The 27,802-nt window shown below is 31.9% G+C and overlaps 1 long non-coding RNA gene across 1 annotated transcript in view; it reads left to right on the top strand.

Annotated features, from left to right (window-relative positions):
• Positions 1-18,689, top strand: part of LOC120586234 (uncharacterized) — a 66,183-nt gene extending 47,494 nt beyond the window's left edge. The window contains exon 4 of the long non-coding RNA XR_005648645.1: positions 18,653-18,689. This is a non-coding gene — a long non-coding RNA (uncharacterized LOC120586234). The remainder of the gene's footprint in view (positions 1-18,652) is intronic.
• The last annotated feature ends 9,113 nt before the right edge of the window (positions 18,690-27,802 follow it).

Genomic DNA, 27,802 nt, shown 5'->3' with positions numbered 1-27,802 from the left:
AGTACAATGACTTTTCATTGTCTGAGCTATGGCAGTCTCCCCGCTGACTGAGTTGCTACTGTGCAAGAAGGAATCTTTTCTTCCTCTAGCTTTGGTAGAAAAGTAGAATCATCCTGTCAAAGATATGGCCTGTGTCTTTTCCTGTTGGGGTCAGTAGAGTGCATTGAGTGACAAGTGCTTGATAGTTCTCTCTTCTAGCCTCCAGACTCCATTCTAAACGAGGTTTCTGTTTATTAATTTTCACAAATCCAAATATGAAGATTCATATTAGATAGACAATTCAGGATAAAAGTAACATTAGATATAATTGAAATAAGTATTCATAGCATAGGTTGTGAAAACAATGCACTCTATTTTTATCTGTGTAATTCCATTTCCATTGCTCTCTCCATTTTTTTTTTTATTTAATAAAAATTTATGTTGACCTATCCCAGATGCTTTGCTAAATTTGAGGAATGCAATTAATTCAAACATGCCTGGTCAAGGAATTGCCTATTACGATGCAAGAGAATAAAAACAATCTATAACATTCTATGCAAACATGGATATGGTGTAATATAGTGATATATAATAAGAAAAATGTTTGGTCTTTGCCCTCATTTCTGGCATAGAACTCTTAAAACACTTGAAATTTCCTAAGTGATGAAAGCCATGAAGATGTCTTTTGTTATGCGAATGAGGTGACTTCAGGATCTCACCTAAGGATGAGATCTGGTTGTTAGGGGAACCAGCCTGGTGATTAGTTGGTTGGAATTTTCTATCACCCCTCTGACTTACAGGGAGGTAATAGGAGCTGGAAGTTGAATCAATCACCAATGACAAATGATCTAATCGATCATGTCTATATAATGAAGCCTCCATAAAAAACCTAAAGGATAGGGTTCAAAGAGCTGGATTGCTGAACACATGGAGATGTGGGGAGAGCAATGTGCCTGGAGGGAGCTTGAAAGCTCTGTTCCTTTCCCCACGCTTTTCCCTACAACTCTTTCTTTTCCGTCTGGCTGTCTTTTTATCTTTTTATAACATACTGGTAGCGATCCACTACATAAAATATTTCTCTGAGTTCTGCGAGCCACTCAGCAAAATAATCAAACTGACAGAGGGGGTCATGGAAACCTGTGATTTCACAACCTGGGCTTTCACTTATGTCAGAACTGGTGGCTGGGGCAGTGTTATAGGACTGAGCCCTCAAGCTGTGGAATCTGATGCTATCTTCAGGTAGAGAGTGTCAGAATTGAGTCTCTAGTACCTGAGAATTTGTTAGTGGTGAGTGGGGAAGTCCCAACATACACTAGAATTTGGTTCAGGCACACTTTCATGTGCCTATGAGTAACTGTCTTGGTGGGTAATAGTTAGGAAATCCACAGTTTGCCAAGAGAAAGAGTCATATAACAGAGAGATGAACAGTAGATGTAGAAGGAAGGAAATATGAAAGCCTATAGAAAATACGGAAAATATCAGGGAGTTTGAAAATCTACATTGTAAAAAGATCCTGATATAATGCAAATCACATGTACATTAAAATTTCACACAAATTGGAAATTATATATTTGATAGAGTCAATCTGAAGAGCTTAAAGGCAACCAAGAATCATCATCAAAGTCCTTTAAGAATAGAGAAAGTTCAAAGAAATTTATTCTGGGAAATACAAAAAAAAGAATTTAACAACAATTGAAAATATTTCCATAATATGACCTCGTAGATAAGGAGATCATTTGGTAAACATGTTTTGTTTATTTATTTTGTTTTGGTTTTAAACAAATCAACAACTCTCTTTTTATGTAGTATCCTGTTTCAGAATATTTCAGAAAAATAATTCTAGATAATCTCTAATCTGCAAATGAAACTCAAATGCTTATAGTAGTTTATCTCCTGAGATTGTAATTTGGCATTGTCTATTTCAAAATCAGGTTTGTCTGTTAATGAAATAAAAGGATACCATATACTCATTGCATGTTAAGTTTTACATTTTATGTCATCTATTCTATGTTTTGAATTTATAAAGAATAGTTTTCTAAGAAAACGCTTTGAATTGTTAATCTTCTGAGGAATAAAATCAATGAGGGCTTTTATCTGAGGAAGGACTCCATAATAGTGTTCCAGTTTGGTCAAGAGGAAGGACTACTCAGGGCTTTAGTGATATTGGATCAGTCAAATTTCAGCAAGTTTGGGAGAATAGTTAGTTGTTCAAGGATGGTACTTGGAAGAGAAAGGGTTTGGTGGCTGTCTTGGGTGTTTCTGATATTATTAAGAAGAGTGAATAGTTAAAGACAGTCAAGAATAGTTAAAGACAAAATTTACCTACGAAAGATGATGAGAGGAAAAGCTCTACAAAACAAGGGCGTACAGGCACCACAGTGAAAAATTCTTGGTCTCGCTGTGCCTTTCACAATCAGCAGGATATTTTAGTGTAGGTGTAACAAGTATAATATTTATCCAGACATCCCCGTTTATTAGTATAAATCCAAGTGTAGCAGAAAATTTAGTTCCTTAATTCTAAACTACCCTCGAGGTTCTTTAGTTTGTGTTGCGGTTAAAAATAGAAAGGAAACAACAGTTCAGGTTTGCAGAAATCTATTAAACCTATTAAACCTATTAAATCATGTAAGAGATCCTTACAATGGAATGCATTGTATATCTATTGTTGCCCTGAGTCTCAATATTCCTGTCCTTGTTCTTTAACCCCAGGATGCCAAGAACTCTGTTCATTGTATGTTGCCTCTCCACATCTAAATTAGGGCAGATTTGGCCCATTGTTGATCTCAAAGTCAAAAACCTAAGGCTAATTATCTGATGTTATAACTGAATTGTGTTCCCTTAAAATATACATTAAAGCCCTAACCTCAGAATGTAACTGTATTTGGAGACAGGACTTTTAAAGTGGTAATTCAGGTAAAATTAGGATGGGCCCTAATCCAGTCTGACTGGTGTCTTTTTAAGAAAAGTAATTTAAGATACAGACAAGACAACAGACCAAGGGACGATCATGTGAGGACACAGAAGTAAGATTAATTATTTATGGAGAAAGACCTCCAGAGATAAGATATAAAGGAGAAGTTGGAGAGAAAGAGTGTTTAATTGTCTGCCTTACTGTTAATACAGTTAAGAGGTGGTAGTTTTTTGTTAACCTGAGGAAATAGACAGGTTGCTGTCATTTTAATTCTCTCACATATCGTGGGCATGTAAGATCTAGGGTTTGTGCTGCTCTCGAGAGTGAGAAAAAGCATTGCAAGTGTTTGCGGCTGTTGATTAACTATCAGAGCTTTCTCTGTGTGAACACTTGTTTTCAACCAAAAAGATAATTTCAGAGACAATTCATCTCTGAATATTAAAATTAATTTGAATATTATTAGCAAACTATCCAAAAAACCAAGGACAATTATCAGAAAAACATTTTAACGCATAATACTTATATTCCTAAAATAAAATTTAAACATTTGCTTTGTTTGCAGAAAATATACAGAGAAAAATCTAGTTGGAAGCTAAAATTCAAACAAATAATAGATGATTTGGCAAAACTATCAGGCAGCTGCTGCCTTACATGTCTACTGTGTTATTACGAATATCAGGAAAGAAATTGAATATTTTGGTCAGCATCTAATAATTCGTACCTCTGTAACATTGTTCTTTGTTATTCAATAACATAAAAACCAAAATCTCAACAGATCAATAGACAGAGGCTTTCAAACAGACATTTCATAGACTTAACTCCAAAATATCTATGAAATGTACTCAAACTTGCTTTTATAAAAGCCATATAAAATATAATTCCTCTCTCCAAAGTTTGATGAAATTAAAACATTTGACTATATATTACATTAGTAATAGTGTTGAATAACATATATTGTAATACAATATTTCAGGAATTTAAATTGGTTTAGACATTTTGGGAAGCAATTTGGTAATATCTCATTTTAATCCATATATATCCTTGTCCTTGGTATTTTTACTTTTAGAAATTCATCCTACAGGTAAATACGTACACATATATAAGATATAGCAATGATTATTGCTTCATTGCTTTTAAACAAAAAGTTTAAAACAATTTAAATGCCCATTTACTGAAAACCTATAAAAACAATGAAGGCAGGTTCGTATATTGAGATTCTTTTATACCATTAAAAAAGGTAAAGCAAATACAGTATGTAGGAATAGAGGACGATAACACATATAAAGAAGCAAAGAAAATTTGCAATCACCATTAAGCTACTCATTTTACTTTGTGGATTTTTTTTTAAATACACCCTACATTTTCCATCAGCTACTCTGTATTTTACTGCACCCCCCACCCTTACAACCAAACTTCAAAGAATTGCCTCAACTCACTGTCTCTACATCCCTTTTCTTAGTCTCTATTAAACTGTTTTACCTAGCTTTGACCCCTATTGCACTCCCCTTGGCAAGATCACCAAAGACCTAAAATTGGTTAAATCCAGTAATCAATTATTAGTTTTTATCTTATTTGACCTGTCTGATTGATCAGCAGCAGATAACTGACATAATCATTTTACTTTTCTAGAAATTCTTGTTACATTTGCCTTATATTTTACTTGCCATACTCTTATTTTTTTTTTTCTTCCTAGGTGATTATTCAGTATTTTCTAAATCTTTCTAAATGATTTCTTCTCACCTTTTAATATTGGAGTGACTAGGGATCATCTCTTCCACAACTTCTCTTTATGCACTCGAATAATACCTATATGTTGAGAACTCACCCTGAATCCTACACTCTATGTACAAATAAAACGTTCACCTCAACATTACCACTTTAATATCTAATTGGTCTCTTAAACTGAACATGTCTAAAACTGAACTGCTGTTCTCTTGCAAATGCATTCTTTAAATGATCTTACCAGTTAGTGGCAACCACACTTTTCCTATTGCTTAGACCAAATTATTCAAGTCATCCTTGACCTGTGTTTTCCCTTTATACCAAGTTCAATCTATCCAGAAATCTTATTGGCTCTGCCTTCAGAAATTTTCCACGGTGTGATTTCTGACCATCTTCACTGCTATCACTCTGATCTAAATCACCATTACTTCTTTGCTAGATTATTATAATACTATTGTAACTGGTTTCTTGTTTCTTCTCTTGCCTAACTACTTCCCAGTTCAAACCTGCAGCCAGATTAATTTTGTGAAATTTAATGGAGATTATGTCAGTCTTATGCTCAAAACCCATAATGGGTTCTTTAATCAATTATAGTAAATGTTCATAACTAACAATGCCCTACTAATTATTCCTCCTTCTCATCCAGTCTCTCTGACTTCCTCTTGTTTACTCCTCTGGCCTTACTATTTCATAAAGATGCTAGATATACTCCTACCACAGGACCTTGACACTTAGGATTCCCTCTGCTTGATATTTACTGCTCTTAGATATATTCATATGACTTACTCCTCAGTTAAGTCTTTCCTCAAGTGCCACATTTTCATGAGCCAAACTGACCACACCAGTGAAAATTTCAAAGAGTTCAGTGTGGAGATCCCTATCTCACTTCCCTTTTATGCTTTATTTTTCTTCATAGCACTTATTGCCATCCAGATATTATGGTATATATTACTTTTTCTCATTTGTTTCTTTCCAGTCATAGGTAAGTGCAATGTGGACTTTTGTCTATGTTGTTAGAACCAAGAACTGTGCCCAGCATTGTTAATATTTTTAATGATTATATCTATGTATACAATAGAGTTCCATTTGTATAATGTGCATATGTATAATAAATACAGATACGCATATGTATACATACATATATGTATATATGTATAGATGTGTGTGTATGTAAGGGGAAAAATAAATAAAACAGTTTTATTACTGAATAACCATTAAACCAGAATGTGATGCTAAAATTTGCAGACTGAAATAAATCTCTCCCTTTTATATAGGCAAGCAGATACAGCCTGCTACATAAATGTTCTCAAGATAAACCATAACAAGTCCTCAAGTAAGAGGAGTTTACAACATTTGTCACATATAGTTCATCTTAGTTTCACCTGGTAGTTCAGATGGCCATCTGTTTGCGCAATTGGATTTATGCAAAGGAAAAGTAAACTTCTCATGCACCTAAGGCAGGAGGTAGTTTTAAAATTTGAGAGAGATGCCCACAGAAGTTAGTCTCCTACTTTTTCACAGAATCTGAGAGACAGGGCATTATCTTCTTTTCCATGAGAAAGATAACCTGGTCCCTAAAGCTGGCAAGAGGCCTATTTAGCTTTTAAAAAGATTTATTTACATACTTTTCAAAGAAACAGGTAAGGAACTAATAGGTTTTCTAGTAAATAACCTAAGAATTGGCTCAAGTTAGCCAATCTAAATTTTAAAATGAAGATTTGATTCATTCTTCAATGTTTAATAAATTTTATTGGATGACAATTTTGTCACTAAAAGTTTGTGGAATTTATACTAGTAATATTTATTATCAATATGCTGCTTTTTAAATTAATCTTTGAGAAAATTGAGCAAGATTCTTGAGAGATAACTAGATTATTAATTTTTATTATCCAATTGTTTAATCTCAATTACATAATTTAACACCAGCTATCATTTTTTTCCAATGAGGAAAACTAAGTCTGCAAGACCAAAATATTTTGGGGACAAAATTCAGGGTCCAAATGAGTGATTCAAAATGGAGGGAACCAAAATCCTATTTTGAAAACACAACTCTATTTCAATGCAATGAGTATACTGCATACACATAAGTGCTGGGGTTAAATCATAGTGCAGAAATACTTCTTCCCCTGTTCGTCTAACTTAATTCAGTAGGCTAATTTTAATCCGCAATGGATAACATTTCTGATTACTCTCCTTTTCTTAGATCATGTTATATTTGCCAAAGATATTTATTTTAGTAAAATAAATGTCTAGTTCTTTAAACAATCTGAATTTTTGGTTTAATCTGGTCTTTGTCAGGAAGAACTCGCAGCGCGTGGTAGTCCTACAGTGTGGGAAGGAGGCACAAGAGCCTTTCCCCTCATTCATTCATTCATTCATTCATTCATTTATATTTTATTTTATTTTTTATGGTGACATTAGTTAATGAAATCCAATAAGTTATAGCTGTGCACTTTAACAGTAAGGCATATATATATTTACACTGTGTGTTCACTTCTCATATTAGATTTCTTTCTGTCACCACATATTAGACCCCCATTTTTAACTTCTCACTTTCTTCTTGTCTAGCCAGCTCCTATTTCTAACACCTCAGAGTGGTGGGGAAAAGGAGGGAGGAAGAAGAAGAAGGAGGAAAAGCAGTAAAATCTTACTTGAATAAAACAGTTTAAAATGGACTTCAGTCTCTCATCTACATGACACATAAAACTGATTTTTTTTTTTTTAATTTCAGGCAACATTTTTATGTCTTTTTTGGAGATATCTTGCACTAGGAATTTTTCATTTGTGATGCCAGTAATGCAGTTCTTCCAGGAATGAAACAATACTTTCAGTCTCTTTGTACTAAATTTATTTTCCTTTTCAAGTAACTCTTTGGGTAGGACCTAATACGATCTCACACTGGGATTATCTCACACATGACTTAATCTGTCCTCAGCCAAATCCTCTCTGGTTCCCTTCAACAGCTATACATACTCTTTCTCAAACTCTAAAATCAGCTCTCAAGTGTTAAATACTAGCCTGTTGGATCTCTCAGCATCAACTGTAGTAATCTTATACCCTGTGGGCTATTTTAAGCTTCTTTCTCTAGTCTTGAGTTGAGGGGAACATTCTCTACCTTCCAAAATTTTAGAGGGAGGAGTTCATAGCAAATCATCAGCTCTCTACAGATAAATTATCTCCTAAGTTTTTCAATAACCTTTATTTATATCTTTAATACGAGTTACAGTTTTAAGAGTGGCAAAGCTGGTTTTCAGTGTGTTGCTTGAAGATTTGAAATTTTGCTTTGGCAAATAACCATTGTACATCATCTCAATATGTGTTGCCTTGGGCTAAATTAAAAATTACAACAATTAGAAAAGACAACACAGATAGATCTCAAGATTATCATGCTAAGTAAAATAAGTCAGACAGAAAAAAGTTGAGAACCATATGATTTGAGTCATGTGGGATTTAAAACTGAAAGCATCAAACAAACATGATAAACAGAGACTCATGGACACAGACACTGGATTAGTGATTACCAGAAGAGGAAGATAGATAGGGCTAAAGTGGTCAAATATTGAGTGACAAAAGAAAATTTAACTTTGGGTGGTGAGCACACAATGCAACATACATATAATGTATTATTGAATTGTACACTGGAAACCTATTTGATTTTATTAACCAATGTCACCCCAATAATTTTAATAAAAAATAATAAAAATTCCAACTCTGAGTATATATCAAAAAATAAAAATAAAAACAAGATATTGAAAATATATCTGCACTCCCATGTTTATTGCAGCATTATTCACAATAGCCAAGGTATGGAACTAACTTTAGTGTCAGCAAAGAGTTGAAGAGATAAGGAGATGTGTGTGTGTGTGTGTGTGTGTGTGTGTGTGTGTGTGTGTGTGTAGTAATATTATGCAGCCATGACAATGAAGGAAATTCTGCCATTTGGAACCACATTTATGGACTTTGAGGGCATTATGCTAAATGAGGTAAGTCAGACAGGAAAAAAAACAAATATTGTATGATATTCTTATATACAGAATATAAAAAAAGCCAAACTTGTTAAGACAGAGTAGAATGATAGTTACCAGGGGCTGGGGGGATGCACTTTAAGGGTATGAGTTTATAACCAGTAGATAATTATAAGTTCTGGAGATCTAACACACAAATAGTGATTATAGTCAGCAATACTGTATTATAAACTGAAAAGTTGCTAAGAGACTAGAACTTAAATTTTCTCACTACACGCACAAAAAGATAATTATGTGATATGATAGAGGTGTTAGCTAACACTATGGTGGTAATCATTTTGCAATATGTAAATGTACCAAATCAACATGTTGCATACCTTAAACTTAATGTTATATATCAATTATATTTCAATATTTGAAGGCAATTTTTATTTACCAATTTTTATTGTGTTTTTTGGCCATGCTTGTAGTAAAAAGCACTGCAATGAAGTTAAGTTCATTTTGTCTTGACATAATATGTATATGTATATGTGTAAGCAAACTCATATGCTCTATATCTTTCTATATATTTTACTTCCAACTAATCTATTTCTGTATTGATGAGTTAATATACTGCATTCAATAATTAAAGACAAAATTAGCAAATCACTCTCATTTGCAGTGATCATCAGCATGTTACTATTTCTTTAACCAGATAAGCAATGTGTTTGTACATTACAGCCTTGGGGGTATGTGCCATTAATTACACATGCCCAGCAGCTGACATGTGATTAATTAGAAGTGGGAAAACTATTCTTCAGGTGACCAGAAAACTCCTTCCACTTGTCAATGTTTATCTCTTTCTCAAAGTTGAGTTATTCCCCAAGATATAGGAAATAGTATTAAAGAAAAGAAAGCTGACCCAGAAATTCTAACAATCAAGTTCCTAAGTATATTTAGAGGACCAATACCAAAGCTATTTGAGAAACCAAATGAAAAGTATACCAAAAAAAAAAAACAACTACAGGCTAATTTCCTTCATAAATATTAAAGAAAAATATAAGAATTCTTTATCATACAGTTTAATTTAAAATATCATAAATAAAAAGTTTCTATATTAAGGATTATGGACTAAAAATTAAAATATTCTTTCCATACTTGATCAACTTCCAAAAATGCAATTTAAAGTCCATTCTTAATCTCACCATGGTAAGGCTTTCAGATTTTCTTCTATTTTGAATCTCATTGTTTTCAAACTGAATCTATGCTTCAGTTTAAACTCAATTGCAATTTTTTTTTTAAACATGGACTCACAGACTTTGGATTTTCATTCCATACAAAATTACTCAGTCATTGTATTAGTATTGAAATTCTCCAGTCATCTTATAATCATATGATCAAATTTTTTTAAATTGTCAAGTTAGTTAATATCTACTTTTATATTTGGAAAAATTTTAAATATGAAAATATATCAGAACTATTTTTTTTTACTAATGACTCAGCTGAAAGCTAAATTGTGCATCTACTATGTAGAATCTCAAAAAATAGTGTTGTTAAAGTAACAAATTATTTCAAACATAAATACACACAGACACACATATACATACTCATTGGTTATTATAGTAATAGTTTTACCAATTCTCTGAGTTTTTTAAACAGTATTCTTATAAATGCCTTTAAATAAAAATATTCTTTGGAAAAAATCTCTGGAAGATTTTTCTAAGTGTGGTCTGAAAATCATCTGTTAAAAATACAAATTCAGAGAAGTAGCACTGAGCTCCAAAATTAGAATCTTTGGAGTTGGGTTTAGGAATAATTTTTGACAAAATATCCAGGATAGTTTCAGTGGGTGCTAATCATTGCCCTGTAAAAAAACTTCAATGTGAAATTATAAATGGTAATGAATTTATTTTCAAATTAAAGAATGTAACCTAGAAATAGAAAATGCTATTATAGAAAAGCATCTTAAGCCCAATAGGCAAAATTTTCACCTTCAGAGACCCCACCCCAAATTTTTATTATCATGTTTCTAAAGTGCTTAAAATATTTATAGAGATATTGAGACAGCTAGAGCAATATTGAGACATATAATTAAAATAGATATGGAGATACTGATATAAATAATTTAATAAGGTGGAAAAAATTAGTTGAAATATCTTTGCTTTTGCTACATGTTACCTTTCTTTGGCTTGCCATTGCTTCAAACATATGAAGTTTTATTTTTAATAAAATAATAAACCTTAGGTAGGCAGTTGAAGTAGTGAACGGTGTGAACGGTGTCATCTGCACATGCTCCAGCCACTACTGCTTGACAGCAGCAGTGTTAAATTACTAATCTGGATTATTCTACTATTTTCTTTGGAGAGATGTTCCTGATTCAGTAATACTCAGACCACCTGAATAACTCCAAATCCTTGTGATAAATTGATTTTCTGCAGAAATCTTCCAAATTTGTTCTTTGTTGCTTGCAAATGGAAACCTTGACTCATATGTAGGTATCATAATCTCATTTTCTGTGCGAGGAATTTAGAGAAGTTAGCTTTTCACCCAATTTATGAAGCTGGTAGGAAGCAGAATCTAGATCCAAATCCACCTGATCCCCCAAGTCGATTCTCATTAGTATGCTAACATATATCATATAACAGAGTTAAATGAAAACTGACATGTCTCTACCTACATATATTTGCTAAGTATATCAGATAACTATAGCTGCCTTGAAGCCCCATAACTTAAACTTATAGTGTACACATTATTTAAAAATTATACCACATCTTATTTTGTGATTTGGTTATGATTATGCTTATTCTGTTATTTTTCTATCTTTAAGCATGAGTTTTGCAGTTATTATTATACCCTGCTAAGCCCTCAGTAGTATCTATGATCACCATTCTCTTGTTCCCTGAGCTGCAGTTAATGTTGAAACTCAGTGCAATATATTCTTATTTAAAAGCCATATCTTATTATAACAAATAAGATACTTCATAACATGTACATGCTGCATAGATCCATAATATAGTGTTTAGCATGGTTCAAAGTAGGCAAACTACCAAAGAATCTGAGCTACCGAGGGACCAGCTATCATAGTCAGGATGAAACTCAGGTCCTGGACTTAACGAAAGGTAGAGATCATACAGCAGGAGCATTTTGGTTTAGAAGTAGATCTTGACACAACATAAACAATCCAAACTGGAAGAACTGAAACCTGGCATGCAGTGATTCATTGGTTCATTAAGTGGAAAGAAATGAACATTGACTGATGATATTTCTAGGACAATATCTTTGAGCCCAAAACTGAAAAACTCTGGAAAAGCGAACATCTGGAAATAAAGAAGTAGTGTAGAATGTGAAGGTAAAAGAGGACTGAAAACAATGAGAGACAGCTAGGGGGACAATGGACTGCAAATGTCGTGCTCTGGTAGCTGAATCAGAATAAATGCATTGTATTAGGCCAACATGTGAGATACAAAACTGAAAGCAACAAACAGACAAGACAAACAAAAATTCGTAGAGGCAGAAAACAGTTTAGAAGTTACCTGAAGGAAAGCGGGGAGGAAAGGAGGTAGATAAGGGTAAAGGGAGTCAACTGTATGGTGACGTAAGAAAATTTAACTTTGGGTGGTGAACACACCAATATACATATGATGTATTATTGATTGTAAACTTGAAACTTATATAATTTTATTAACCAATATCACCCCAATAAATTTAATTAAAAAAATACTGTGGATGGGATTGTTACAGGAAGCCATGGCAAATATTCGCTTTGAAAAAAGAATTGCCCCATTCAGACCAACCATATTAATCCTACAGGGAAGACACCACATGTAAGTCCAGAGAGTTTTCCTGGATTGGCCCTAACATCTTTTTGTCTATATCTTCTCTCCATCCCCTAGCTTTACTGTAACATTTTTATTTTACAAATAAACTTGTAAGATGTTTAATGTGATGATTTGATGTATATATTGAGAAAGGATCCCCTCACTGAGTTCATTAACACATCTATCATGTCTTTACACATTTTTAGCCCTTTTTCTCATTCTAGCATTGACTTTGTTTCTATTGTGTTTTAAATTTGGCATCTCATTTTATAAGTCTCTTTAGCCACTATATTGCCCTTATTTCATACTTTTTCTTTAACATCAGGCTTATTTCAAACTTTAAGGGAATGAAACTGTCTAGCCTTGGAAAATTACTTCTCAAGCTTTTTCAAGGATGACCCTAGGGGTTTATTCCCAGCTGGCACTGGTACTAATTTTACCTAGGCATATTGGAAAGAAGGGAAAGAAGAAAAATGTTTTCTATTTGCCTAACTTCTGAAGTTATAAATACATACCAACAAATTCAGTTAGTATGCAGGGAACAAGGTGCATTGTTCCTTGCAACTATATAGATGTAGAACAATTACAGGTTCATGCAATAACTTACCTTGAAAAAATTACAAAAAATTATATACTTTATAAGTCATATATGTATAAAGCAACAAAGAAGCTGTAAACTTTCACAAGAGTAGCTGAATCCCAAACAAATATTGCTAAAATTGAAAATTTCAGTTGTCATGTCATTTAAAAGAGAGACTAGTGCTGAGGAAGACCGTCTGCCAAATTTGGAACGACTGAGAAAATGCAAGGTACTGTACATGTCCAGTATCACTTAACATTTCTGCAGAAAATACTACCTTTTAATGATGGAGTGTGCACAATATCTCTGACCCTATACCAAGTACTTAAACTGTAATCAGTCTATTTTACACTTGCATGAAAAAAATTTTTATACAAGTTTAGTTCCTCAAACTTTTGATGACATGGTTAACCATAACATTAAAATAATTTAATGAAAACGTTGTATGCCAAGAGACATTACCTCCATTCCACATTAGTAATTTTTGAGAGTCAATTATAGATTAAAATAGTTAGTAGTAGTAAAAAGCCTCTTGTAGGACATTTATGTTAAAGTTAATATTACATTACTACTGAGTCAAATTCAACTCTAAGAGATATTAATTCACGGCAGGGGATATCAGCTTTTGTTCAATTAATCAAAATCCTTAGGTAATCATGGAAATTTTCATAAATGTTTCTGAAATAATTCGAGAATTTCTGTATTTGTAGAGTACCCCATCTCACAAATTTCATACTGTGCTTTTTGTCTTCATAGGTGCTCCTTCTCACTAAATATAGATAAGTGGTAATTAGCTTTAGAAAAAGCCATTAAACATGAGGGAAGATAAATATAAAAACTGAATGCCATGTACACATTATAATTTGCAAAATAAAAATACTGCTAATTTTTCAGTTTTCGTGATTAATATGGCTAAATGTTTTCTGACTAACATGAACTAACCTCTGTGGACTAAAGGTTTACTAGAGAATTATCGTGAAAACAAAACATATCATTAAAATTGGAAGAAAAGCTAGTAAGAGCACGGTCTTCTAAAAGAGAATTTCTTTTAATGATTTTTTTAAAGGATAAAATATTAAGAACAATTTAAAATGCTCAAAGTTCCTTGTGCCAGTATTAAAATAGTATATATGTTAAAATTTCAAGAAAAAGCAGGAGATAAAAATAAATGTAAACTAATACAGCTATTAAAACTAAATTACACATTGAAAAGATTGCTTCTATAGGCCTCTAAGATTATAGTTAGTCTTCAACTATTTTTAATAATGTCATATAATATAACATATTTTAATATTTATAATATATAATAACTAATACAATAGCATATAATAATGTGTCTTCCCAATTATAGCTAAACATAAGATCAGATCTTAATTTGAAATGTCACTTTGTAAAATAAATGTTATTCAGATAATAACATTTGTCAATATTTTTTAATGGTTCTTTGAATGATAGTAAGAAAAATACACAGCTTTTTAAAGATAAAGTTAATTCTATAGAATATATTCTATGTGATACATTTCCCCTATGTCTCCTGTGTCACTAGGGAAAAAAGGCCCTGGATTAGGACTAAACTGAACTGTGTTTTAATCAGAGATGTTATAGTAAATGATAAGCTAGTAATAAGCTTAAATTCTCTGGGTTTTAATTTGCTTGATATAAAAAGAAGGGATTTGTACTATATATAGCATCTATTCTTAAAAATTAAGAGTCTATGTAACACTTTAGTAATTGCATTCCCACCTAATTTCTAAGTATGTTAACATCTGTTCAAATTTAATTGATATTTTTTATTTCTTAGAATTTGTATTTATATTTAATTTTCTACTGTTTATATACTCTGGAGAGCTATTTTGAAATTGATGATTTGTCTAAAAGTCAATAGTGTTAAAAATAAAAAAATATGGAGAGAACTTCTGTCTTTTTTGCTGAATAAGTCTTAAGTTTAAAAAGAGTAAATGTGAAAAATACTAACATCTGTGAATTTCTGGAAAATATGTACTCATAATAATTTTATCAAATTAATATGTAATTGGAGAATTGAGTGTTCAAATTTGGGTTTTTCCTTTTAGTAGCTATAAAACTTGGACAACTCATTTTTCTCTTGTCATTAATCATATCCTATAAAATGGTATTATAATGTAACTATTAGTCTTTTTACACCCATTTTGAAATATTTTCTCCTCTGCATTTATCTGCCATAAAAAGTTGATTCAAATAGACAGTTCTCACTATTGAGTGGGAGGGGTAGATTATATAACTGGGAAGAGACAGGCAGCTTATTTGACCCAAAGCTATTTCAGGCGAGCTTCCAATTTTGGGCTGCTACAGAATAGCATATTGATCCAGAAAATCAAGTTGTGAAATTACACTAAACAAATGATCGCCTAATACTACATTCTCCAAATAGGCACATACATATGCACACACACACACACACGCACACAAACTACATTACTATGTTTGAAAGACTTTGTTACTAGTAATCACTTTATGAGTAATCACTTTAATAAGTGATTACTCATACATAATCACTTACTAAAGTCAAGTCAGTTATATTTATAAATAATGGCTTAGAGACTCAACCATTATATGTTTGGGTAATGATGGTTACTACTAACCCAGCTACATCGAGCATATATCTATAAAATAAGAACAATCTACCCAACAACAGCAAAATTCATATTTCTCTCAGAAACACCATGGATCTTTCTCCAAGACAGATAATCTGGTAGGCCATAAAACAAAATTTAATATTGAAAAAATTTTACAAAGTAAATTATTCATCTACATGGACTAAAATTTAAATAAACAGCAGAAGGAAATAGGAACTTCAAAAATAAATGGAAATTAAGCATCACACCCTTAAAATAACCAATAGGTAAAGGAAGATATCAAATGGCAATTTGAAAATATTTTGAAATGAAAGAAAATGAAGACATGCATTAAAAAAAGTTATGGGATGCCACTAAAGCAATGATTAGAGGAAAATGTATAGCTTTAAATTCTAATAATAATGAAAAATGGTCTCAAATCAATAACCTAAGCTTTCACCTTTAGACACTGAAAAAATAAGAGCAAATTAAACCTAAAGAATGCAGAAGGAATGGAACAATAATCATTAGAGTGACAATTAATCAAACATAGCATAGAAAACAGTAGAGAAAAATGAAAGTAAACAAAAGTTATTTTGAAATAAGCAAAATAATAAATTGAGAGATTAAATTAGTAATTCAAAAACTTCCCACAATGAAATCTCCAGGCCCAGATACCCTCATGGTGAATTTTACAAAATATATAAAGAATATTTCATTCCAATTCTTTACAAAATCTCAAAAAAAAATAGAAGAGGAGGAACATTTTCCAATTTATTCTATATGGTCAGTGTTACTCTGATCTCAAGCCACAGAAAAATGTTACAAGAAAAGAAAATGACAAACTTTGTTGCTAATGTTCACAAAAAATTCCTCAACAAAATATTAGCAAACCAAATTCAGCAGCATCTTAAAAGGGTTTATACCTATGGCCAAGCAGTATTTATCCCAGGTTTGTTTAACATCTGAAAATCAATGTCATACATCATATCAATAGAATAAAGTCATTAAGCATGTGATCAGCTCAGTAGTCATAGAAAAAGCATTTGACAAAATACAGTAAACCATCATGATAAAAAATGCTTTATGTACTGGGGATAAAGAGAACTTCCTTAGTTTGATAAAGAGCATCTATAATACCCACAGTTAACATCACACTTAACGTAACGGGCCAAACGCGTTCTTCCTGAGGTCAAAATGAAAAGAATGTTCACTCTCACTAGTTTTATTTACATTTTATTGCAGGTTCTAGCTAAGACATTGATATAAGAAAATTGAATAAAATACATTCTGATTGGAAAAGTAGAAGTAAAATCATCTCTATGTCGAGGAAGTACAGTCTATTATACTAAAAATTCCAAATACTGAAAATTCACTAAAAAAGGTTATTAGAAGTAATATACAAATTAAGCAAGCTTGCAGGTACAAGATAAATATATAAAAATTAATTCCTTTATATAAATTTTCTGAAAATAAAACTATATAAATTATTTCATTCCTAAGAGTTAAAATCATATACTTAGGAATATGTTTAACAAAAAAGTGCAAAATTTATACAATGAAAACTACAAAAAATTATGAAAGAATAAATGAAAACACATTCATGTCTATGGATCAGAAGACAATATCAGGACAGAACTAAAACTATAAAAACCCTGAGAAGAAAATATAGGAGTGATTCTCTGTGATTGGCATTAGAGGAGATTAATGAAAAGTGATTGTTATGGGACAAGAGACTATTTTTAAAATGCTTAAATGATCTAAAATTTATTGTGGTGATGGTTACTCAAGCTTGAGTATTGAATTTTTTGGTATGTCTCAATGACACTAGGAATTTTCTTAAACATTCGTTTCTTCTTTCACAAACAGCAAGGTATTGCTGGCATCATAAATCTAAAAGCATTGCAAAATAAAAACACATTCAACAGTCTTATTTTTCTAGATATATGCCATTTTTTTTAGGTATTAAGTAGTTCTCTATTTCTATCATTATGCTCTGATTTGATGCTAAAGTAAAAAGGGTTTGGTAAAATATTTAGATCAGTAGATTTATAAGATCTAGTGTTTTTCCATTCAGTCCTAAAGATCACAAGGAACTCTCTGAAGCCTCCTCAAGATCTTGGATGATGTCACGAGCGATCAGGCAGAAGAGATAAATTGCCCCCGTTCCTACTTTATTCAGAATATTTGATTGAAGGCTCCACTAAAGTGAAATAACCCAACCTCCAGAAGACTTAGATTTTATTTGGCTGGTCAAGCAAGTTAGGAAAGAATTGAAACAAGAACTCTAACTGTATAATTCTTTATTCGGTGAATTCGTACTGCAACCTGCTTGATTTAAAAATATTGAACTGTTTTATACATTACCATATTGTGCAAATAAAAATTTTATTTATAAAACAAGTGTGAACTGCTTCAGAATTTATTTTTGAATATTTAGTCTTAATTTGTTATTTCTCTGACCCTTATTACATTAATATTTGTTGAATATTTTTATTATTTTGACCTGTTCTTCTTTGGAGGATCTGGCCATCCCTTCTATTTCAATCATGTCTTTAGGAGCTGCCAAATTCAGTTTCACACTTTCTGGCTGCGAGAACAAAGGCACAGTGATTGTACAGAAATGGGTATCTTAACAAGCAAAGGCAGAGTATACATTAACAGACAGGAGAGTGTCTCTTTTCCTTTCTGATGGGAAGCTTTAAGTATGTGGGCCTTGATATATACATAATTTTGTCTGAATTGGGAAGTTGAACCAATATGTAAATAGAAGCCAAGCTATGAGGCAGTAAATGACCCCTAATGGTGTTTGGATCCCTACACTCAGTCATATTTGAGTTCCATCTCAGAGTTGTTAGTCCTACATCTCCAAAACCACTTTTGAATTATATACAGTTTTGCTATTTTTCAGTTGCTTTTTTACTTTTGTTTTATCATTATATAATTCCCTTTTCAAGTAAAAAGTATGGTTGAAAATGTAGAAAATTAATAACAGTCTCCCCTAGAGTGTGCTTTGTGGTCGTAGCAATGTTTTCCTGTGGGTATTTTCTCCATATAATTAATTTGCTTCACTCAAAGTCAATGTTTCAACACCATTCTGGCAGCCATGAAAGCAGTAATGATCCCATGAAAGAAATTCTACAGAGGACAGAGGGTGGGATCCTCTTGCCAAACCATTCATTTGAAGCCGGGCCCAGCCTTGAGCCCCGAGACAGTCATGGTGATGAAAGTTCTCAACATCTTTAGGAGATCGGATTCAACCCATAATCTGGAGCCCTGGTGGGAAAATAGTCAGAGAAAGCACTAAAAGAGAGAAATGAAGAACATGCCTGTTGGCCCTGGAAGGTCCTGGACTCTAAGTTTCCAAGTTTCCAAGACAATAAAAAAGCAGGCCTCCTAAGACCTAGAATCCAAGGTAGGCACATGCCTGTGTCTAAGTGAGGTACTTAAAACAAACAATATAAAAACATTGTTAATGCAACCAATCTTAGAACATGAATCAAATATTAGCGTGTGATTCTTGCTTAAAGGAGTTCTTTGTGCTGCTCTGTATGTAAAATAGTAAGTTTGAGATATGAAAATATTCATTTGATAAATTTTCTTATCCTTCCTACCCTATGTCAGCCACTTGAATGTAACTTCTATTGAATTCATTCAGCATTGTTTCCTGGCTTTCTGTAGACACAATCTGGTTCACTGTTACTGACAAACTCTCTAAGAGGGAAAATTAAATGTGACTGCTTTTATTAAATTTCTCATGATAGAAGGAAAGAGGGGATTGTTATTCAGAAGGCCAAGGGAAGAAGGTCAATGAAAGAGCTGTGAATAGTATGCATTTGTCTCTTAGTCAGACTCACACTATTTGGTGTTTTGGCCACAAATTAAAAGGGGTTTGTGAATTTATAAAAGTGCTTATAATATTTGACACATATTTTATTTTAGTTACTTAAATTCTCTATGCCAAAATGGGAAAAAAATTCATGTAAAATATTTATGAGTTGAAATGTATACTGGAGAAGTAGCAACATCGATTGATTGGGATTCAAAAGTACAGACAAATTGTAATGGGTCCAATATGCTCAAGTTAATCCTTAAATCTAGGATTTATACATAGGCGGTTACTCCTCTCCTTAATATGCCCTTTCTACTTGCTACGTAGCCACATTTGGGTGCAAAAAATTCCATTTAGTAGAAGAAGCCTTCTCTTTGAAATGTGAAACACTAAGATTAAATATCTATCAATAATATATTTTATCAAAAATTATCATTCAAGTTTTTATACTCTCTTCTTTTTTACAGTTTTTCAGTATCTTTGATATGTTTTCACTCTGTTTCAAAACTACAAAAATATTATTTTAAATGTAATTCTTTTATAAAAAACTCATTAATGTTATTTTAATAACAAAAGAATCATGCTTTATAATAAAAAGGTAGATATTTTACAAAGAATTATTCACAAGACCTTAACGGTGATGAAATGATCACAAGTTTATTACAATTAAAATATAATTAATGATAGAGGTTTTTATTCTTAATCTATTGGCAAGAATTCAGAAGATGCACTGTCTTGTATAAAATTAATTTGACAATCATATTTTACATATCTGTCAGGAAATAGAATCATTAAATATATTTTCATTATATTCTTCACAGAGTCATCGATGGGTTGGCTAGTTTTTATTTAATATGTGTTAGTTCATTAGCAATCATTTGTATAAAATATTCCTTTAGATTCTGTTTTTTTAATTTTCATATATAAACATAATTAAGAGATTATATTTCTATTAATGTTATCATAATGTTTTATCATTCCATCTTGTAACTATAGACCCAAGGAATATAAAGAGATAATTTGGTTGATATAATATTTGAAGACAATTTAGAATGAATCAGTGTCTCTAATTATCCATTAGTTGTTGCTGCTTATACCTAGTTCCTTAGATCACCACCTAGTTCCTTAGATCACCACTTACTTAACTCACAATTCTATGGCTTAACCAGGAATCTTTATGCACCTGTGATCAGCTGTGCTATTCTTAGCTTGGCCGTTTTACAATTTAGGCCTCATGGGTTTTGGGTTCGGAGTTGGACTGATCTGCTTCAGCCCCTGGTGATCACTCATCCTCCAGCTGGCCAGCTCAAATGGTTCACCCAGAGACAGGGGTCCTATGAGAGAGCAAGTGTGCATAGCCTATTGAGTGCTAGACTCAAAAGTGGAACAGTGTAACTCCTGTCACATTCTGCAGGACTGAAATTGTCACAAGTCCTGTCAAGATACAAGGGAAGGAAAAAAAGACACTGCTGTTTGAAAGCAGGAGGTTCAGGGTCATATTGTAAAACGTGGACACGAGAAGGATTGGAGAAATGGCACAGTTTTTGTACTTAGTCTACCTTGGTGCTGAAGCCTGACTCTGAATGATACTTTAAAGTCTCCCAAAATGTTGTACCCCTTAGCTTACCCTCCGCTCTTTCAAAATAGCTACTACATCAAAAATGCATATGTTGGTTGGCAGAGGGCTTTTGAGACCAGAATCTCCACAGGCTGATGATTTATATGACTGTCAATCTTTATCCTGAGAGATCACTGTTAGTATTTTGTCTTGTGAATATCTGACATTATGGCCTTTAGCATCTGCTTATAAAATACAGGGATACATAGCATTCACAGTCATAGTTGTGCCCTAGGTTAATGTTCAATGTTATATATCAGTCTAAAAGAGAAGGCTTTTTTTACTCCCACACCATATAATTATTACCATATTTAAAAGGAACTACATTACACATGCTCATACACGTACACAAATGCACAAAACATGCCCACACATGTAATTACACAATGATTCCCCTCTCTGTCTACACTTCTTTGCAATTTACCTTTGCAGTTTCTCTCACCAAAAGTAGATTATTTTCGATATCCCTTGAATAGGTGCTGATCTTGTGTCTTACCTTGATTAACATACCTCAGTTAAAATGACAGTGTGCCAATTCTGAACCTGGGCATTAAAAGAACTTGCGTATGTCCACTAGGCTTCTTGGAACACTGCTCTGCTGTGAGTGCAATACCCAGCCACTTGATCACACTAGGTAACCTCTGAACAACCACTGGATATGTGAATAAATCCAATAGAAATAAGCAAGTCCAAACTTAGAAATAAGCCAGTCAAAACTAACCCGTCAGCCTACCATAGACACCTGAGTGCACCCAACTGTGATCATTCCAACCTGAATCTGATTGTCAACAGTGCCCAAAGGCCAAAATATTTGTGAAAAAAATAATAGTTCTAATATTAAACCACTAACTGTAAGCATAATTTTTTACTAACAAATCCAAAATGAACAAATCTCATGTGTAAATATGTCAAAAATTAGGGAAACTTGAAGATAATTATTCAGATATACATTAATAACTAATTGGCTAGGAGATGATTTTTAAAATTTTGCACTCTTTAAGTACATTTTTTTTAAAATTCTGTGCAATTTTTGGTCTTCTCTATAATTTTAATGTTATTTCTCAAAAATTGATTCTCCAAATTGGATCAAATGGACTGACCAGTATACAAAATAAGTGCATACTGATAAACTAATTCTTTCGGACACTGATATTTTCAATCATAGCCTAACATATGCATTGCCAAGATATTTAGTTATTAGTTTGAATTCTTCTTTGCTAGACCTATATTTTGCTTTAGTCAGATACATTATGAATTTGAATTATACCTCCCTTGGTTTTTTCACCTGTCAAACTCTATCCTATTATAACAACATCAAAAGCTTAACTGTCTTCCCTGACCTAATTTTTACTCAAGTGGCCAGATAAAAGGGAGTGAAAAATAAATTATGAAACCATCAATTGCAGTACAAGAATGTAAATATGAAAAGAGGTTAATGAGAGGACAAAGATCAAACAAGCTCAACCAAAATAACAAGCTTACTCTTCTTAATGATTGCAAATGTTCACAAGACTTTTACTTTTATCCTGTAAAATAAGACATCCTAAAACACAATGAATTATATTGAAATATGAATGAATACCTCCTCATGGCCAGGGTTCATTGCCCTTATATTTTCATTGGAAGCTTGTTTCTTCACAAGTCCCTCTACAGCAAAGCTTTGTATCCAATCACAGGGGTTATTTTTATTTTTTATCTTATCATTTATCTGAAAGACTTATTCAGTAGAACTACAGATGAACGATCACTTTCTTATACACCCCCTTTATCAGACTTGTGTGAGCTTACAATTACTTTCCCACAAAAAACTAAAATAAAAACATCAGATTACCTTGTGACAGAAGAGACCACCTTACCTCCATTGATCAATTCTCTATTGTCATTACACATAATTCATAAAGAATTTCTCATTTCAATATCAGACCTTATACATTTGATGTACATAAATAATTTTAATAATACAATAGTAACCGTGCATTTTGGTAAATCCAGCTTTTAATTCCCAAACAATATGAAATGAATTTCAAAAACCACTTTTTCTTCAACTTGAATATTTCTGTATATATTTACAGTTGAGGCCTATGGTATATAAAAACACCAATAACACCCTTAGAAACTTATCCCCTGGAAGTAAAATTCTTAAATTAAAGCAACTTGAAGATACCTTGATGATGTATATTAAGCTTTATATGAAATGTTTTATTTATTTTTTTTATATAGTGGCATTTTCACAAACAAGTGATATATTTTTTAAATAACAAGTAATTGTTCTATGATTTTTTTTTCTTTTTTTTTTGCAAAACCTCAGCAGATTCTAGGTTGTATATCTCTAATTTTCCTTCTCATATCTATTATATTCACTTTTTCCCCCTCCTATATTTAAAGCTTTAGATGAGTTTATTGCTCAGCTAAAGTCAGGAAAGCTTCTTTTCTATCCTTATTGAAAGTTTTTTAAATGTAAAAATGAGAGTCTACTTCAGTGAAGTTATTACTTTCTGGATACAGAAGAATCACTCGATGAATTTATTAAAATTAAATTTCCTTGCTTTATACCAGAAAAGTTTAGATTGAGAGGGGCCAAAAAGTTCATGTTTGGTTTTCATGATGTTTGTAATGTGCACCAACCTTTGAGTGAATTTAAAGTCTCTGTAGCTTTTAAAAAATATATAAGAATCAATGTTGCAGAATTATAATTTTCCCTGTGAAATGCTTCTGAGGCTGTGAATATAGGTACTCCATTTCCCTAAGTTCTGTATGCTCTTGGCCATGTCCGTATACGCTTGCTTTGTTGCATTCAGCTGAAAGAATATGAAAGGTTGGGTAAACATGCCCAATCTGAGGCCAGGTAACTCTTATAATTACTTCCTTTTTTATTGACTTACCTTTTTTCTCTAAGCTAGAGAAAAATGTGAAGCTGAAAATTCTTTATCTCTTCTTCCCAGGCAATAACGATATTCTGTCAGAGTGACAATATAACCCAGATTCTGTTGTGTTCTGTTATTCTTGTTTATAAGTAGTATAGATTTGTGTGAGATTTCCACAGAGGTATATGATATATGATGTTCTTCTAACCTGTTTTTTAATCATGGTTCTCTTTATAAGGAAATACATTCTATAATAATTTATAAATACATAGATATAAATATTTTGATAACTTTATCCAGAGGTTGACTTTAAAATATGATTTTAATTTACATATGTGCACTCTCAACACTGCTTGTATCATAGTTCCCACTTACTCCAACTTTTCTTTAAAAATTAATCAAGAATGAAATCACATTATTCTGTAATTTCATCTTAAGATAAGAAATGATTTGATATAAAGTCTTGATTCAACATTTGTTCCATAGAAACTAAATAATAATATAATAATAGATCTCACTACGTCTCAAACTAAAAATATTAAATTCAACATTTTCTAAAACTAATGAGTAATGTTTAGGTTCTTATTCATTTTGATCTGTATTTCATGTATATCTTTTAATTTAAACAGTTACGAATCAGAAAAATACTGCCATACAATACTACTTATCTCATCCCCTGGAAGGTTAATTCTACAAAATAAGCCTTATTTTTTTCTTTGCTATTATTTTATCAATTAAGATGTATTGACGATTTAACTGGAATGTGCTTGATGGTGTAAGACTTTCCAGCATAGCACCCTTTATTTGAAGTCTGAAGGAAGAACGACCAGTTCTATAGCTAAAAGAGACCAGTTTTTTGTTTTTTGTTTTCAAATAAAGATCCATGAACTTCTGGAGTCTTTAAGGGATTCTGTAAGTGACATATTCTCTGGCATTTTTTAATTCATTGATACTTTGAAAAGACAGTGTTTTGTTTGGTTTTCAATCCTAGTCTAAGAAAATAGGTGTAATACATTCTGAATCATCCAAATGACCATTATATTAATAAGGTAAAATAAATGAATTCAATGCCCATGGGTGTCTTTCCTTTTGAATTTATGATTACTTTTGAGCACAGCAGAGATCAAATGAGATAAAAAGTGGTAGTACCAAGGACATTTTTACAGAAATTTAAGAAGAAATATTTCAAAAATTAAGTCATCCTAAGCCATTGCATAGCATTATATTTCGGACAAAGCCAAAAGTATTTAAATGGTATAACGAGGGACAAAGTCATAGGAAGAATATGGGCATTGCTCAGATTCTGGATTTGTACATTTGAACTTAAATTATTATTTTATTTCATATCACTCATTAAATGATTCACATATGGTGAAAATGACCTCATTTAAAAAAAATGATAACAAGAATGATAGTGCAAATATTTTTCATTATACTTAGAAATTAATATAAATAAAAATTTTGATTCTTTCACTAGAAAATCATTTCACTACACTACCAACATTTAACAAAAAGTATTTTTCACACTGAATTAGTATTGCTAATTTGAATTATATAATTTTAGTATTGTCTGTACCTTATTTATAAACTTGTTTTGAGTTCTTGATTTTAATAGTTAAAAGATAAATGAATGTAAACTTAATTTTACTATTCTATTTTTTTAAGGTTTATTGGAATAAAAAATTGTGAAAATTGGAGTCCATGAAAATGTTTGCTTGCCATACCAAAATATGAGTTTAATTAAAACTCATGATATTTTCTTCCCATTAACTTTCTTACCTCATATCCTATTTTCATGCCAATCATTTATTCTACTCCAGGAAAATTGATCTATTTGTTTTCATAGAAGACATATGAGAATTATAAGGCCACAGGGTCTTTGCATGTGCTCTGTCCTCTGGAATAATTTTCTACTAGAAATTTTGTGTCTCTTGTCAAGGATCATACTCTTAGGGAGCACTTTCTACATCATTAGATGTAAAACTACACTCACCTCAAATTCCTATCTCCTACTTGCCTTTCTCATTTCTTTTCTCTATAGAATGCATCTCCCTCCAGTTTACCATAGAGTTTACATATTTATGCTATTTATTCTCTACTCTCATTAGAATATAAACCTGATAAAATAAGGATGTTTGCCTATGTTGTTTTCTGTGTATCCCTGCCACACAGGTTACAGATTTTTTAAATTAGTTTTCATTCTATCATACTCACTGAAAAATAAATGTTTCTGTATAGAATAATTAAATTAATAACTTTGGAATTATATTATGAAAGTTATCCTTTCAAAGTTGTTAAGAGGAGGTAGATCCTAATTAACCATTAACATATGTAATTCTAATTCATTCTTTAGTTAAAGGCTGATGAAATAGATGTACGTATCAATGCTTAAGTCAGCATTCAAAAACTTGAGAAATAATTTGAGATTTTTCTTATTTCAAATAAAATGTTATAAATATATTAACCTCACTATGATAGAAATCAGAGTTAGTAGTAATTCTGAATTTCCAAACCTCTATGTTTATTCCTTTCTTGTTATTAACACATTTTGCATATTTTTAATATATAATATTTTAATCCTTTTCATTAAATTCTAAATAACTAAAAGGAAGGACATAAATTTAAATGTACTTGGCGATAGCATTTACTCAATAAATATTTGGGCAAAGGAATCCAAATAAACGAATTCCAGTGGTAAAATCTACTGTTTCTTTCAGACCGATTTGTGAACAGAATCATGAGGCATAGAAAAAAATCCTTCCTCAGAGGGACATAGTTGACAAATGAAAGATTCTCCTTTCATGACCTTAAAATAATCGAATATTTCTCCATTATTACACTATGGAATAGCTGCAGTTTTATTTTTGGTCCCGACTGAATAAGGGCTCACCTTTCGATGGTTGCCATTTTCTGCTTATTGTGCATAATAACTGACTTGACATTTGTGGTGCTCCAATGTGTCTTTCTTAATGTGAAGGAATCATCTGTGCATTAATGAACTGTCTTGATATATCTGCCAAACCTTTCAAAGAAGCAATTAAGTCCTGTAAGAACTTGTATGAATGGCACGATTTATTGTAATCTAAGCAGAAGAAAAAGTATAAACAAAAAGCAATTAATTTTTAAAGGTGCCAATCAAGGTGTATCATACAAGAACCACATATATTGAACTTCATCTACATAGAGCATAATAACAACATGCTATTTTTTAAATGTCTCATCATATTTCAAATATTACTTTTGGGAAAATGTTCAACTTTATTACCATTCAAAGGTTTTTAAATTAATAGTATAGCATTTTCATCTATTAAACTGGGAGACTTAGACACAGAAAGAACATGAATATTCAGGGTTATTAAAGGAATGGTGAAATGAATCCTACTTGACATTGATAATTGCAGGATGAGTAGCAATTATGTTTTTTGTTGATAAATTTTTAGTATGTCTGAGAAGCCTAAGCATGCCATATACTATAGTTCATAAACTACTCTTAATAAATAACCATAAATATAGTCAAATAACCATAATGCCCAAGGATCACTATGGCATTTATTAATTATTTTTCACATCTACCATGAAAGCAAACACCTGAAATGTCTAACAGTACAGAAGAGATCAATTAAAGTTAATACACCAACAAAATTGTACACAGTACTTCAGGTGATGTTTACTTGTACAAAATGCATTTTCCATTTAGCATATGTTGAACAGTTGTGTGCTAGGTCCCATGCTAACTAATTTCCATTCATTCTTATAAGACTTATTTTTGTTGTAAGATCTAACGTATTTCTCAATTTTTTAACAAAGATCATTTTGATTAAAGTAATTTGCTCAGGGTTACACTGTTCATACGTGATGCAGCAAAGACCAGAAACAGGTCTGATTAGAAAATTCCATGCTCTTAACTCATGAACCATACTGACTATTTAGTGATGTTCTA

The sequence above is a fragment of the Pteropus medius genome, unplaced genomic scaffold (genome assembly GCF_902729225.1).
Source record: "Pteropus medius unplaced genomic scaffold, Ma_sr-lr_union100, whole genome shotgun sequence".
In the NCBI taxonomy this organism is placed as follows: domain Eukaryota; kingdom Metazoa; phylum Chordata; class Mammalia; order Chiroptera; family Pteropodidae; genus Pteropus; species Pteropus medius.
This window is presented reverse-complemented; position numbering and strand designations above follow the sequence as displayed.